The sequence below is a fragment of the Lissotriton helveticus genome, chromosome 1_1 (genome assembly GCF_964261635.1).
Source record: "Lissotriton helveticus chromosome 1_1, aLisHel1.1, whole genome shotgun sequence".
NCBI classification, from domain to species: domain Eukaryota; kingdom Metazoa; phylum Chordata; class Amphibia; order Caudata; family Salamandridae; genus Lissotriton; species Lissotriton helveticus.
In genome coordinates, this window is record NC_136057.1 from 1,717,546,057 (window position 1) to 1,717,563,262 (window position 17,206).

Here is a 17,206-nt window from a genome sequence, read left to right on the forward strand (position 1 = left end):
GATTTTGCTTCCTTGTTGCAGGGTACGGCTGGTGTGCTCCTGGTCTCTGTGCCTCCGGCGGAGACCGCATCCTTGAATTGGAGACTCTCCGACGCCCTTCGTCGTCCTGCTTTGTTGCCTCGGCCGCTGGTCTGCGGTCCGTTTGCATCCTGTCCAGGCCTCGATGATCCTTTCTGTTTCTCATCGCGTCGGCTCCCCGGCCGGGGCGCCTGTGCCGACCCAGCTGGGCTTGCCTCGTTGGACTTGTCCATAGAACTGTGCCTGCGGTGCGAAGATTGTACCGTAACTTTTTTATATTCTCCGTATTTTCTTTCACGTTTCTCCTCAGGACTGCCGCTGGATTTCCTCCTGAACCCTGTGTCCCTCGTCGTTTGGACTTTGTTTGTTTGGATGATTACAACCTTGGACAAAAGCGGACAGGGCTGAAATGACTTATTATATGCGGTAGTCTTGTTTTTGATCTATGACCGACATGTGCTGTTGTGATGTTGCGTAACTTCGTGGGACTCCTGAAACTTATCCTGATGTCGTTTAACTTCCCGTGGGCTCTGCCTCTCCCCTTTTCACAGGTGGTGGGATGGTTGCAGATTATCCTGTTTTTTGCCCTCTCCCGTGTGTAATGTTCCTTCCTTTCCCTGGCCCTTCTTTTTGCCTTTGTTTCTACCTTGTTTCTTTCTCCTATATTTCGGGTTCTATTTTAGGGCGACAGGCACGCTGCTGGGGGGTTGGCCGTAGCCTTCTGCAGGGGTGTAGGGTGGGCTTGAGGGGTGGGTGGGGGGGTCTTTTGCTGTTTTTGGGGGATCTTTTTCCTCCTTTTTTCTCCCTTTTTGGTTCTATGGCCCTTGTGTATCCCTTCTTTCGGGGCTCTGTCTCGTAGTCTGTCCCCCTGGTGTCTTTCTGGGGTATTTTTCCGGTATCACGATGATTCTGATTTGCTGGGTGTGTTTTCTGTATTTTCAATGTCTATTTTGTACCGGGTTATGGTTTTCCTGTTTCGTCGCCCGGGGGCGGGTGTTTGGATAAGAGTCCCTTCCTTTCCTTCTTCCCCCTTCCTTCCCCCCCCCCCCCCTTATGCGGGGTTCCTTTCTTTTATTGGGGGTCCGTTTCGTATTGTTCTTGTATTTGGGTCTTTTTCTGTGCTGTTTGGTGGGACGGGTGGTAGCTGCGGTGGGCGGGCATTGGACGGTGTGTGCGATGGCCTTTCCTCATGTCTGTTGTTTTGACCGGTGCTTATTGGTATGCCTATCTCGTGTTTGTTTCTCCTGTGTTTTTACGATCACTGTATTGCTGCCCGCCGCGGCCCCGCCCCTTTGGATTGTCTCTTGGCCCGCCACACTCCTGTACTCCCTAACCCGTCCTTTAAAACTAAGAAAACTACCTTTCTAATTCTTATCTCCTGTGATCGCTCTAAGATGCTTGTTATTTCTCCTGTTTCTTTGCCTTTGTATACTGTGATACTCTGTGCATTGCTCCTGACATTCGGCTCTGTGGTGGCCAGCCCGGTGGGTTGTAGGCCCGTATTTGTGAGCTCTTTCTGTACAATAAAGGTTTTAAAAAAAAAAAAAAAAAAAAAGAGTGCATCTGTGAAGGGTTGCATGGGTGGGTGAGTGTGTGTATGGGTGTGTTGGTGGGTGAATGGATGTCTCTGTGGTTCATGTGTGAGTAACTGCATTTGTAAAAGGCATGTATACGTGAGTGTTGGAGTACATAAATAGCTATACGTGAGAGTGAGTGATTGTGAGAGTGGCTGTATGGATGATTGTGTGCTTGAATCATTGATTGTATAAGAGAGTAAGTATGTGTTCTTATCTGTAAGAATAAGTGAGGTGGTGTGCGTGTAACTGTATAGGTGAGTAAATGGCAGTGTTATTGATTCTTTGCATGACTGACTAGGTGCGTGAGTAACTCAATGGATGAATGGAAGTGTGTGAGTGTCTGTATAGATAAGTGAGTGCATATGATAGTGCCGTATTGATGGTTGACTGCATGTATGAGTGACTGTATGGGTGAATGAGTGGATGTGTGTGTAGACATAGGAATTAGTGAGTAGGTTTTTACGAACTGGTATTGGTGTCTCTATGGTTTCAAAAATGGTAGTCTGTATTTTAGAGTGGGTGTATAAAAAGTTAAATTAGGGTATGAGGAGGTGCATCAGATTCTCACATGGATGATGTAATCAGTGATGTCATTTGAGATGTCATCAGTGATGTCACTGACCATGTCATGAATGAATATGTGTCGTCATTAGCAGTGAATTACGGGGGCGCAAGTTATAGTTAGCTGAACTAACTATAACAGCGAAATTTCTATTGTTTTGTATGAGTGAAATGTCCAACTAACTATAACGTCCCTGAAACCTATGTTTTTTTCAGTGAATTTCGAAGGTTTTATAAATGCTATTCTCTAACTATAACCTCCCTGAAACCTATGTTTTTTTCAGTGAATTTCTAAGGTTTTTTAACTGCTAATTTCTAACAGCAATGTCCCTGAAACCTATGGTTTTTTGTGACTCTCAAAGTTTTTTTAAATGCTAATTTCTAATTATAATGTTCAATAAACCTATTTTTCAGTCATTTTGAATTTTGAATTAACTTTATATCCTAAAAATATTTTTTGTAATTTTTTGTGTTTGTTATTAAAAGTATACAATGTCTTCTTTTTCAATAAATACTAAAATATATTATTTGAGCACCCATCGTGTACCTATCTTGGTGGGTGCGCAGTTTCAAACCGCCATATTGCCGCGAAGGATGCGTGTTTCAGCCAGCCCACTCCCCTTACACTTACAGGGAAGGAACGACAATGCTACACCCCTGGACATTGCAGGAGCCGGCCCTGGGGGTTGGCGGCGATCAAGCGCTCCCTCTATTTTGAAATGCCCCGGGGTTGGTGGTGCCCGGGCCTGTGGGAGGGCCATGTGCTCTCCCGCTCTTAATTTACTTAGCCCAAAGGAGGTGGCGGTATAATTAGCATCTTCCACAACATATATTGTTTATTTAAAAATATTTAAAAAAAATTGGGGGTTAAACAAATACTACAGAGTAAACTTACTGATGGATATCTTCGGAGATTCATTTCAAAATTGAAAGCTGAATGTTTAAAGTATTTGAATGTAATAAAAATGTATATTGAAATGTCTTTGGGTGAATTTTTGTCAACCTTTATATTAAATCTGATTGATGAAAAACGTTCACTTACTTTTGACAGTAGATGACTATTATTTTGCTGTTTTCTCTATCTGTATGCCAAAGATCTGTTAATTTAATATATCAGAACATTTTATTTTATGTTTCCCAAATAATTCTTTTTGATGTAAATGTGTTTCATTTAACACTGAAACTTGTACTTACTTCAGTCAGAAGATGGCAGGTGTCACGTTAAAGCTCTCACAATTGTTCTCCTATTGCCGATGCATGTGGTTACCTGCGAAGTCAGTTTGCCATTGACCACAAAGTGATGGTCGGATCAATTTATACGTTTGTTTGGGGCTAAGGAAAATTTTAAAGAAAATATGTTTTTTTTTTTAAATATCGTTATATTTAACAAAAATCGACATATAGTACAGAACCGCAAACATGACATGTGGAATTACAGTGGAGACAATTATTTATACAAATACAGTAGGATAATTCATTGGAAATCACGGAGAGAGAGTATCATCATAAACTAAATGACGGGGTGGAACACAAATATTACCACAGTAGTTATTCCAGGGGTCCCAAATCTTGGACCATTTCCGGCTGCAGCCTTGGGCCACGTACACCGTATTTTCCCTCAACATACACCAATCGAGGTCTTTCTTCCAGTCTGCAATTTTGGGTGCATGTGGGGCCCCCAGAGCTGAGCAATGTTCCATTTGGCAACCATGTTGCCTAGTGTGACCCATTGTGTAGTGTGAGCGGTGAGATCAGTAGGCTCTCAGATATTAAGGAGGCATCTAGGCACTTCCGGATGAAGCACAACTCCCAGAGTCTCTCTCAGCACCTCGTGTATCTTCAGCCAGTATTATTAGATAGGCTCACAGTGCCATATTATGTGCATGTAAGTGCCCAGTTGGGTGTATCCCCGCCTGCACGACCCATCCGTTGGCCCCCCATGTGTAATAATTGGGGACCTTTTATGTAGATTCTGTGCAGTATCTTCAGTTGTACCAAGTAAAGACGTGCTGGGATTGCAACAGTTTTGGGGGAGGAGACTGCCACTTGCCAATCTTCGTCCTCGAGCTCAATACCGTCTCTGGCCCATTTTTCTCATAGGGAGTGCAGAGGGTCTTCCATATTGTTAATGAGCTTCAGATAGGTAAGGTAAGGGAGATGGCTTTTTCAGGCAAGTGACCGTTGAGTAATCTATCCTCTAGTGGGGATGAGTCTGGAGGAGAGGAGTTTCGGGGCAGTATTGATTGCAACGCGTGTCGGACTTGCAGATATCGGAAATGTCTGCCAACTCGTATTGGCGCTGGAGAACGTTGAAGGGCTTCACATCACCTGCATCCCAGAGATGTTGAGTATGGGATATTCCTATTATTTCCTATTTGTCGAAGCCCTTTGAGTTCCCCAGGTCTCCCAAGGCCTCAGAATCCCATAAAGGCGTAGCAAGAGTAAGCTTATGGCTCCAACCGAGTGATTTAGTAGCTAAATGCCAGATTCTAACTGCGTCTCCAGTGGGACCTGTAAGTGGATATCAGCCTGGTTTGGAATAAAGTGCTCGACTGTAAGCACCGTTGGGGAGAAGTCATCTATCCATATTGAACCCCGGGTCGTCAATCCAGCCATATGTACTTTGGTTTATGACTGCAAGGTGCGCTGCCCAGTAATATTTTTTAATATCCGGCAGTCCAATCCCTCCATCGTACCAGTTGAGCATGAGTTTTTGTAGAGCAATACGTGGTTTACCGTACCATAGGAAATCCCGCTGTAGCCCTTCTATTTCTTTGAAGTACAAGTTTGGGACAGGCGCGGACGAGTTTTGTAATACGTACAAGAAGCGGGGTAAGGACATCATTTTAAAAAGGGTTACCTTGCACAACAGGGAGAGTGGGAGCGACTTTCAGTTCGCTATGGCTCGTCGAAGTCTTTGCAAGGGGGGACCAGGTTAAGGGCATATCGGAGGGAGTGATCATGAGAGACAAATATTTCCAGGTATTTGAAGCCCTCAGTGACTATCTGTATTGGGCAATTTAAGGGCAATGGAGGAGGACTCCCCCAAAGGACATAGAGGAGAGATTTCTGCCAATTGATACCAAACCCGGAGTATCTGCCAAAGAGGGCTAAGATATGAAGAACAGCAATCAGAGACTTCTTGGGAGACGTGAGATATAACAGGACATCATCAGCGTATAGAGAGATACGGTCCTCCCAAACCGGGACCACCACATTCCTCGAATTACTGGGTCTTTCCGGATCCATGCTGCGAGGGGCTCCAGGGCCAGTGTGAATAACAAGGGAGACAGGGAACATCCCTGTCGAGTCCCTCGGCTGAGTGTAAAGGCCTCTGACTTTTTGTTATTTACAGCGACTTGGGCCATGGGTTCACAATATAATAGGTGCACACATCGGATAAATCCCAGCCCAAATCCCAATTTTGCAAGTACAGCAAATAGATAGGGCCACTCCACCATATCAAAGGCCATGGTAGAATCAAGGGAGACTATGATCGCCTGCTCTCGTATGGTAAGTGCCCTATCCAGAACCCCGTGGACCCTGCGCAGATTTAACACAGTATTTTTACGTGGCATAAATCCTGGTTGTCCGGGTGTACTAGGTCCCCTATCACTTTGATCAACCTATTAGCGAGTAGTTTGGCAAGGATTTTCGGTTCTGCATTCAACAGAGATATAGGGCAATAGGAGGCGCAATCTGTCTTGCCTTTGCCTTCCTTATGAATTGTGACAATAGTTGCAATTTTCTGATCCAGAGGTAATAACCCCTGTTCGAGACTGTCCTTGTACATAGCTTTTAGATACAGGGCTAAATTATCTGGTCGGAGCTTGTAGAGTTCTATGGGGATGCCACTGGGTCTAAGGGCCTTGCCCGGATGTAGGGCTCGTATCGCGAGTGCTATTTCGTCAATGGAAATGTTGCTGTCCATGAACGTTCGGTCCTCATCAGATAGCATAGGAAGGGAGATGTCCCTTAGGAGATCTGAGGAATCGTCTTCAGTGTATGGTGCCACCGAACTGTATACTGTGCGGAAGTGCTCTGCGAAGTGGTTAACTATGTCTTGGGGGTCTGTAATAGGGGACATATTGGTGCCTTTAAGCTCTGGGACGAGCCTACTAGCATACTCTTTTTTGTCAAGCCAGGCGATTAGTTTTCCAGCCTTGTCCCCCCAGTCGTAGATGCGGCCTATCCTGACCTGCCCTATTAACTTAGCCCGGTCAGTAATTAACACCCTATACTCGTCCTGATGGAGACGGAGTAAATGAAGGGCTTCAGGTGTGATATCTGAATCTATGTCTTGTTCAAGACGATAAACCTCTTGTTCCACGTCAGAAATGTCTTTGAGTTTGTCTTTTTTGGATCCCGCTATCAGGGAGAGGGCCTGACCTCGGAGAACCGTTTTGAAGGCTTCCCACAGTGTCTGTGGAGAGTCAACGGTATCCTTGTTCTCTGTGAAAGAGTTATCTATGGACTCAACTAGTTCTTTATGTGTTTTTGGATTTTTAAGGTACCACGGGTTGATAGGGGCAACCCTTCCTACTTGTGCGCAGTCTAGTAAAATGTGAACCCATAGTGGAGAGTGATCAGAGATGCCCCAGGCTAAGTGTCGGATCTCGTGGATATTCGTGGATATTCGTGACCTGTGGGGCGGGGACAATGATATAGTCCAGGCGAGAAAGGCTGTTGTGTGCTCCGGAGCTGAAGGTGTGTTGGAATTTGTCCGTGTTGTATGTCGGCCATCCATCCACTAGCCCCATAGCCTCTAAGAAACTGGAGAAAGACTGTGAGGTATGAGGTAAAGTGCGAGGGGTGTCTGTCCAGTGAGCCAGGGAGTACTGAGTTAAAGTCTCCACCAAGCACCAGCTGCCCTTCAGGCAGCGCTAGTAGTATATTGCTTAGATCGGTGAATGTTGTGGATTGTAGGCCTGGTGAAGCGTATATAGACATAAAAGTCATGGTTTGACCCTCCCATGTGCCTGTTATCCAGACATATCTATCCCGGTCATCAGTCCAGGTGGACGTGAGTGACAAGGGAAATGATCTTTTTTGCATGATGCCTACACCCCTTGAGCTAGACGTAAAACCCGTGTGTGCAACCATCGAGTACCCCCACCTGTGCATAGCCTTACATGTGTTCCCAACCAAATGAGTTTCCTGAAGCAACACAATGTCTGGCATTAGTCTCTTGACATATTGCAAAACAACACTACGCTTAATTTTGTCCACCGTTAACATTCCAACTTAAGATCTTAATTTCTTTGTTCCACTGTGTACACATTCATGACAGAGTAGGGTGCAATATCCTCTACAATAAGTACGGACTGTATTGGCGAAATAAACCAAGTAGCTGCGAACAAATGAAAACATCCCCTCCCAACAACTCCCCGCCCTGCTCCCCTGCACTCTGGGCTCCGAACTGCCTATAATTATTAAATGCAGAGTGCCTGTCGCCCAACAATGTACTAAAAGAAGATACTGGGGGGAGGCCTAAGCGCCTCGCCAACTCACCTCCCGACCTTTCAAACCATAGGCGCTTCAGGCCCAAATGAGTCAAAGTTACAGTATACAAGTTACTTCAAGATGTGCCAGTGCACAAGACTATAGGCTATTGCCCCATGTATCAGCAGATTATCAGAGACAGTCAGGTTATAGAATGTACAAATGACCAAGAGCTGCTCTGTGCCTTACTGGAGGATTCTGGATGTCTGCCTCAATGACCACTGGAACCCCCCTCCGTCGGTGTCCTCCACTCGTCCAGCCAATCAGATGCGGTCTCTGGTAGGTCAAAGAATCGAGTGTTTCCTTCGGCCTCAACTCGAAGACGAGCCGGAAAGAGCATGGCATATTTGAGACCCTTTTCACGTAGTCTCTTTTTTACATCTTGAAAGGAACGTTGTCGTCGCTGAACAGCTTGAGTGAAACCAGGAAAGAAAGTGATTTCCGAGTTGTCTACTTTAATTGGAGAGGCGACCCTGGCGGCTTGTAGGATTGTGTCCCTGTCCCTATAGTTTAGCAATTGGGCCAGTATAGGGCGGGGTGCCCAGGCCTTTGGCGACCCCCAGGCACCCCATGAGCTCTCTCAATCACGAACAGGTAGGAGAGGCCCTTAGGTTGCAGTTGCGCTGTGATCAAGTTTTCGACAAAAGGGTCTGTGGCGGGACCTTCCGATCTCTCCGGCACACCAAGAATGCGTATATTGTTACGCCTCGTGCGTCCCTCATAGTCATCCAACTTGTCCTCTACGAACTTACGGAACGCTTGGAGTTCCTGAATTTCGATGTGTCTTCCACAAGGCTGGTCTTGGTGAGTTCAAGTTGCTTGACCGTTTCCCTGTATTTGTTGAGGTCGGCCCTGATCAACGTCATTTCTGAAGAGAGAGTGTCCATTCGTTGCTCCATGGAGGTGCGCACCCCTTTAATTGCTTCCATTAAGTCCTTCAACGTGGGTTCTGGAGACCCCTGTCCCGTCCCTCCCTGCTGCTTGTCCACGGCCACCCTACGCTCAGGCAAATCCGCTTTCGGGCAGGTATAATGGTCCAGCCTGCTCTGCTGGGTTGATTTTGCGCCCTTCGTGCCAGACATAGTGATATCTGCACAGGCACCTCGGTATGACAATGTAGAGTATGGCATTACGATTGGGCTCAGGCCTAGTCTGCTGAAATGTAAGTGTAGTCTTTTGCGATCTGGAGCATCCTGGGGGGGGGGAGCAAGCGGTGTCCTGGTGCGAGTAAACCTGGTTAACACTTTTATCAGTCTCTGTATTGCTTCCCGCACATCCAGTGGATACTAGGGGTCACTTCACCGCAGGGCGCTTGGTGATCTCAGCGGCGCTGTAGGTGTCAATGTGCGCTGTCCCAGGGCGTGGGGCCACTAGATCCGGGGCAGCAGTTAACCACCAGTAGACAGCAGCAATGGTGTAAGTGGGTCAGCAGGAGGGGAGAGGGGGAAGAGGTAGTCCCTGGTGTCTGTAATAAAGGAGGCGCAGCGATCCGTAAGTGGTTGCTCTCTACTCACAGTCCTCAGCCTCTCCTCGTTCTCCCTCCGCCTGTGATGGTGTCTCAGCCAAGCTCCTATTGCTCTGATCGACGTCGGTGTCCAGGATCCGCAATGTGGGGAAGGGTTTGGATATGCCAGGGCTGCGGGATCCAAGATATGCTTCTGGCCCAGTGATTTCAGAAACAGCGCATTGCAGTCCCCAGGGATGATGGAGGGGGGTCACGCCAGCAAACGCTGCCTCTGTGGCGCTCCAGGCACGATGCGAGGCCCCGGCTTTTACGTTCCGGTAGGCCTCAAATGCCGGAGATCGTAGCTATGGATCTAGACGTCTGTTCGATTTCGGGCAAAGAGCGCTGTGCAGTGCACCAAAACACCTCCGGATTGCTATTCTAGTACCAGAGGATCGGATTTGTGTGGCGGAGTAACAGTGTAGGGAGGGAGTCACGGAGACACTCTAGTAAGCGGCCAAGCTGGTTTGCCGCGAAGCCACGCCCCAAGAAAATATGTTGTGTAATCTATTTTTCCGCATGATACAGAACCTGACAGAAAGTATGTTTTTTATGTTGGGTATAAAATGTTCTTTTTAACGTTTCTATTCAGAATGGCAGCCATTTTTGGGTAGATGGTGGTTAGGTCAATGTAGTGGAACTGGTGGAAGAACACACATTTTTAGAGTAGATGATAGCTAGGATGTTGTAGGGAAAATAGTGGAAGGACATCACGTTTTTATGCTTTGCATGTATATGTTGGTTTTACTAAAGAATGCACACTGTTTTTCTTAACCCCGTCAGCGCGGGTGCCAAAGCCAGCTCGTCATGGGCGTTACCTGCGCTGCGCGCATGACGAGCTGGCTTTGTCACAAACAAGCCATTTTTGAAATTTCAGCGCACGGCGGGAATTCGCGGTAGCGCGGAAGCGGTTAAAAATAAAATTGGATGTAAATGTTAAGATATTTAAACAAAAATAAAAAATTATATTTTGGAAGTATTAATGTTTTAATATTTTTTTTACAGTTTTTGCACGTAATTTCTGTGCACATTTAACATACTTTAATTATTATGCATTGTAATGGTATTTGGTGTATTGGAATGCGTTGTAATAGTTGGTGGTGTAATGGCCCTTTTTATGTATCTCTATTAACATGCGTTGTAAAGGCGTGTGTTGTAAAAATATACATTGTAATGATAGTCACCTTGTAAAATCCGTGTTGTAAAGTATGTGTTGCAATGGTGTGTGTTGTAAAATCATATATACAGGGGAACTGAGGACAGTGCACATGAATTTGCTTCACTAATCAATAACAACAATGTCAATCTTAATTTTACAGCCACAGTGAGTGCTACATCAGTTAATTTCTTAGATGTACAGGTCAGTGTCCTAAACAAGTAGGTAGAAACCAAGCTGCATTGCAAGGAGACGGGTGGCAATTCTATACTGCATGCAGCCAGTTTCCATCCTAGGTACTTGATACTGAGCATCCCCTATGGGGAGATGCTTAGGATCAAGAAAATTTGCAGCAATGAGACAGATTTGATAGAAGCCTAGGGGTAAACCAGGCTGATGTTTCTGGTGCGGGGCTATAATGAGAAAGTAATACATTCAGCAGTCGTCAAAACAAGATGTATGAGCAGATCTGAGTGTTGTAATTTGGCAGTGACTAGGTTAGCATTTAGCTCAGCTACACAAACTTTCGTGTTTTACTTGACCATACTTGCGGGGGCCATTTTGTATTTCCTGGCTTCCATTTTCTATGAACGTGCGGCCTCGTGGTCAGCATGCCCTTTTGTCCTTTCTCTGTACCAATGACCATTTAACTTGCCCGGCAACTGGCTATTTTTAGCACTGGTCAAGCTCACGCATGCGTACTCGAACATTTAGATTAGTGAGCGGTCACCTCTCAGGAATGTTCTCCAAAACTGACCAGTGGTACTAAACCCCTCCCACATGTTGGCTGTGTTCCAAAAATGCCCTTATATGTACCTAAATTGTGCAACAGTATACCGCCTACCCTTTTTATTGCTGTCAAACTTGTATGAAAGAAGTCGCGCACCGATGTTCGGTGTGATACTTCTTTGCATTACCGAAGGGTGCTGTAGGATTGTACCACCACCCCATGGGGTCCTAATAAACTTGTCTTTTGCATTTCCAGTTTCCGTGCCAACTTGTATTCTATGGTGTTCGAGAGTTTTTTGCAGAGTATGTAGATCTGTCGAAACCCAATACCACAAATTGGCGACCACGAAGGGACTCATCGGCGACTCGGATGCCCGAAGGAGTGGTCGCGACGAAGGATTGGAAACTCGCCATGGACGCGTACGCTGCCACTGAGTGACCCGAGTCTTGGCATCCACGGTGTTTTCTTCCTTTCCTTCCGACCTGACCTTGCAGGTGGCGCCGGTCCTCGACTGAGATCCTGATTGGTTGGGTTGTCGCACAGTGCCCGTTTGGCTGATTCGATTAAGGAACTTGGCAGTTGGAACCTGGACGTTTGAGAATATTTGGTAAGCTTTTGATTGGTAAGGTAGTCTACTGACACTTACTGTGGCTTTTTTGGATTTGTTTGAGTTAGCTAACATTTGGACCTATGATTTGAGTTATATGTGCAGTGCATCTCACATAGGCAGGTATGTAGAGATATTTCTCTGACTTTATATTTGTTTGAACGGCACGCCGTGTGTAAAACATATTAAGTGCCATTTTATGTAATATCGCGTTTTCGTGATATTTTGACATGCCTGTTTTAAGCACACTTCGAGGAATGTGCTGTCTTGGAAACGGTACCAGTTATCGATTAAATTAATCTCAGCCGGCTCCCCCAGAGGGGACACCTAATCGTGAAATGTACATAAATTTTGCCTCCCCCCCCATTATGTATAGTACATTGTGGCACAAATACACGAAAGCTGATCATGAATTGCAATGGCCACTACATGGGTCGTTTGATTTGCGAAAGGTTCAATATGTGGAGCAGTGTTTGTTTCAGCGCAGGTCTAGACAGGATATGTTTGATTGTGTGCGTATGTGGGAGAAAGCGGTGCGTGAACGAATGAAGCGTGAACAAGCCTTGGCGGACAAGGAACAGCGAAAGGCTGCCCGTGACAAAGCTTTACAGTTGCAGGAAAAAGAATTGCAGGAACAGAAAGAGAGGGAGACTCGAGAACGTAATTTGCAAGTTAATGGTCAGTTTCCTATTCGACGTCCTCTTTATCCTGTCCTTACTAATGAATCAGATGATTTTTCATTGCTAGATCGTTGCCCGCCTCCGTATGTTCCGCTTACGGCCCCGGATGAGGACTCAGGCGAGGATGATTAGAGGGCTAATCGTATCAGGATTGGTGTTGAACGAGCTGCGGAATTACGCGGGTTGGCTCGTAAACTTAATGTTAATGTTATAACTATTTCAGAGATTGATGGCCTTATGCGTAAGTGGTCCGAAAAAGAACGATTGTATTTTCTGGATCATTTTGGAGATGAAGTTGTCGAACGGTTTAGACGTTATTCACCTGAGTTGGAACCTAAGGATATATTAGTTGGTCGTGATAATTTACGTAAAGGTGTTTTTGTTCTTACAGATGCGAATGGGTTTTTCCAGCGTTTTGTTCAGCTACGGGATGAGACGTTACGACTACGGGCGGTGAAAAAGGCATCGGGTTCGACTGCGTCTGGATCGACGGATGTGTCCAAAGAGTGCCCTATCTTTGGAACAGATAAGAGTGCCACAGTTCATATTATGCCTATGCGAGAAGCTGCGCCTTTGTATGTCCCTCCTAAAGGGCAAGGTACAGATGATAATAAGTTGTCTGCGGATGCGAAGGGTTATTTTATATATAATTGGGTTTATATGCCCTGGAATAGAACAGATGTTATGCCACTTAAGAATGCTCTGCCTGACCCTCGCAAAAATCCAGCAGCTTTCTATGAAGGAGTGGAAGGTGCTATTTCTTCGTGTGTTATGACATTAGTTGATATTGATCTTTTCTTTGGGTTAATATTGCCTCTTGATATGTGGAGAGCGATTCGCAAGTTAGATGATCGAACAATTTTAGGTGCAGATTGGAAGGAATTAGCTCGAGCTGATTTGGATAGGGAACCCGCATGTAAGCCATGCCAACTAATTTTAGATCTCCTGGTGGCTATTTTGAATAAATTAAAAACGCTTGTTCCCCCTAAGAAAATTGATTGGACGATGTTGGCTTCTTGCAAACAGAAGCCGGATGAATCGGTCTCTGACTTTTTTTCATGTTTCGAGGAAGAGTTTCATGATTACAGTGGGCAATTATTAACAGAGGACACGGGCAGGCATTTGTTAGTTGATATGTACGTGGCTAATCTCCTACCGTAGATTGCAAAGCGTTTAAAGACTAGTGAAAGTTCATGGACCACGGCAACCCCTGCTTCTTTATTGACTATGGCTCAGTATTATGAACGGCAGGAATTGGAGGCTAAAGAAAGTAGTGATAAGAAAGCGAAGGATTTAAAGACGAAGGTGATGTTGGCTCAGGTTTACGCTACGCAGCCGAGAGGGAATGATAGGGGTAGACGTGGATCGTATGGTACGTCTACTGTTCGTTCTGATATTTCCGAGGATCAGTGTGCATACTGTAAACAGTTTGGACATTGGGCTTCGGATTGTCCGGTGCTTCTAGAACAGCGTAATCAGCGTGGTCGAGGAAGTGGAAGGTCTCGGAATAGTTATTCAGGGTCGAGGGGTGGAGCGAATGATCGTGGTAGGTTTGAAGCTAGGGGTCGTGGTCAGGCTGATCATAATACTTTTGATCGACGGAATCAGTATCAGATAGCTGAGGGAGAGTCTATTGAGTCTCAGGACAATACATATGCATAGGATTGTGTAGGATGGGGTGTGGAATCGGTTGAAGTACCAGTAGATCAAAGGGGTCCATATATATCAGCGCATGTTTTGGGTTCTACTGATCAGTTTCTGGTTGATACGGGAGCTACTAGTAGCGCTCTGTCCAAACACTTGGTTCCAAGGGCTCCCCTGTCTGGCGAAACGATTACATCAATAGGGTTCGATGGAACACCTTCTCTTAGCCCATTGTCTCAACCCCTTACATTTCACATTGATAAATTTACTGCCCCATGCACGTTTTTGTTATCTCCAAACACACCAGATAATATTGGGGGACTCGATATGCTTAAACATTTTCGAGCAACTATACGCTGTGCCCCTGAAGGAGTACGGGTTATTTTGAATGAGAACTACCCAGAGGTTGAGAGATCGTGCCTCATGCAGGAGGCCGATGCGTTAGCTTCTCTTCCAAGTACTTTATGGGCTACTTCCGATACTGATGTGGGACAAATGATTATCCCTCCCGTACGTATTACTGTAAAGGAGGGAGTGTCTTTGCCTCGTGTACCACAGTACAACATTTCCAGAGAAGGTGAAGGTGCCTTGACACATATCGTAAATGACTTAATTATGGCAGGGGTGGTGGAGGAAGTCCCCTATAATGTTTGTAACAGCCCAATTCTTCTGATCCTAAAGAAAGACACAGACAGTAAGATCTGTCGTTTTATTATTGATTTGAGGGAAATTAATAAGATAGTAGTACCCCAGTATCCGGTGGTGTCTGACTTTAGCACCTTACTTACTTTGATTCCACCTACAGCCACTACCTTCACTGTTATCGATTTGAAGAATGCTTTCTTCTCGATTCCCATTCATCCCGATAGCCGATATTTGTTCAGCTTCACATTAAATAACAAATCATATAGATTTTGTCGGGTTCCTCAAGGCTACACAGAAAGCCCTAGCATTTATAGCCAGGCTTTAAAAAGACAGCTTGATTCTTTCGACTTACAGTCTGGGGTGGCTCTTATTCAATATGTTGATGACATTTTACTTGCAGCAGACACGCAGGAACAATGTGAGGAGAGTACTACATCCCTGCTTTCTTTTTTTGCCAAGAATAATCGCAAGGTTTCGAGGAAGAAGTTGCAATATTGTAGACCAAAGTCGACCTACCTCGGTCATCTTTTGTCTAAGGAGGGACGTGCATTGACATCAGACCGAATTCAAGCAATCTTAGATACACCAGTCCCTTGCACTCAGAAAGATGTTCGTGCTTTCATAGGTTTGACGTCCTTTTGTAGACAGTGGATACTAGGATTTTCACACATTATAAAACCTTTGTTAGCATTGTTGTCCAAAACTACACCAATTCCCCTTGAATGGACAGATGAATGTCAGAATGCTTTTGAACAATGGAGACAAGCCCTTTGTTCTGCACCAGTGTTAGGTACACCGGATTATACAAAGATCTTTACATTATATGTACACGAGAAGGAAGGGTGTGCATTGTCAGTCTTAGTGCAGACACACGGAGATAAACAGAGACCTTGTGCGTACTTCTCAGCAGTACTTGATCCTGTGGCACGAGGATTGCCTGGGTGTTTCCAAGCAGTTGCAGCAACAGTAGTGGCTATACGACAGAGTGAGGGAATAGTTTTGTCACACAAATTGTTGGTGTTAGTTCCCCATGCGGTAGATGCTTTATTGAACCAAACGAAAACACAGCATCTAACTAGCGCTCGTTTAACAGGATACGAGCTAACGCTGTTGGCGCCACATATTACACTGAAGAGGTGCGCCACTTTGAACCCTGCTACTTTATTGCCATATCCTGTTGCTGAGACCCAGAAGGAAGAACACCATGATTGTGTCTTTCTGACCGAAGAACAAACAAAGGGTCGTATCGATTTATAGGATACGCCACTTCTAGATGTAGATGGGGAACTGTGGGTTGATGGATCGTGTTTAAAGTTGCCAGATGGTACGACTTCCGCAGCCTATGCGATCATGACACTTAAGACAGTGGTAGAAACAGCACGAATACCGCAAAAATCGGCCCAAGCAGCTGAATTGATAGCCTTAACGAAAGCATGTGAGTTAAGTGCTGGATTATGTGTGAATATCTACACTGATAGTCATTATGCTTTTGGAGTAGTGCACTATTTCGGCCTCCTCTGGAAGGAACGAGGGTTCCTGACCTCGCATGGAGTACACATCATGCATGGAGAATTGGTACGTGATCTCCTGAATGCACTATTATGTCCAAAGAAAGTGGCGATAGTCAAATGTAGTGCACATAAGAAGGTGACAGACAAAATAGGACAAGGAAACGCTTTTGCAGATCGCATAGCGAGAGAGACTGCCATGTTACAAAATGTCTCTCCTATGTATGTGGTGAAATCACAGGCTGAGCGATGGCATGATGCCAGAGAGGAAATATTAGACATACAAAAATCAGCATCTGAAACAGACCTTGCAACCTGGGCAACAGAGGGAGTGTTGGATGATGAGGGTTGTTGGCGTAGCAAAGATATGGAGTGATGGAAATTGCCTGCTGCTTATTTGCAAGCAATGGTTCAAATGACACATGGGCTGGCACATGTTGGAGCTCTTGCAATCACTAAGTTGCTGACACGAGTTTGGGAGCATCCTGAGATTGCCAGCACGGCTAAGAGAGTAGTGCAGACCTGTCTGATATGCTTACAGTACAATCCTGATAAAGGGACTTATACTCCTAAAGGAGGGTTCGTTCCACCTACTGCACCATTCGAAGTACTGCAAATGGATTACATCCAGCTTGAGCGCTGTAATAATCTCAAGTATGTCTTAGTGGTGGTGTGTGCCTTCAGTAAATGGATTGAGGCCTACCCCACGAAGGATAATACAGCATTGACAACAGCTAAGGTGTTACTCAAAGAGTACTTCCCGCGCTTTGGTGTTTGTAAATTTTTGTGGAATGACAATGGTCCTCACTTTGTTGGGAAAATAGTGGAGTACGTCCTGAAAGGATTCGGAATTAAGCAGAAGTTTCAAGCTGTAATCCACCCGCAGTCAGCAGGTTTGGTAGAGAGGTATAATGCTACTCTGAAGCTGAAGCTAGCAAAGATCGTGGCATCTACGTCTTTGAAATGGCCGGACGCCTTGCCCTTGGCATTACTGTCTATTAGATCAGTGCCACATTCCCGATCTGGCCTCACACCTTATGAAGTGGTGTTTGGAAGGCCTATGAATATCTGGGG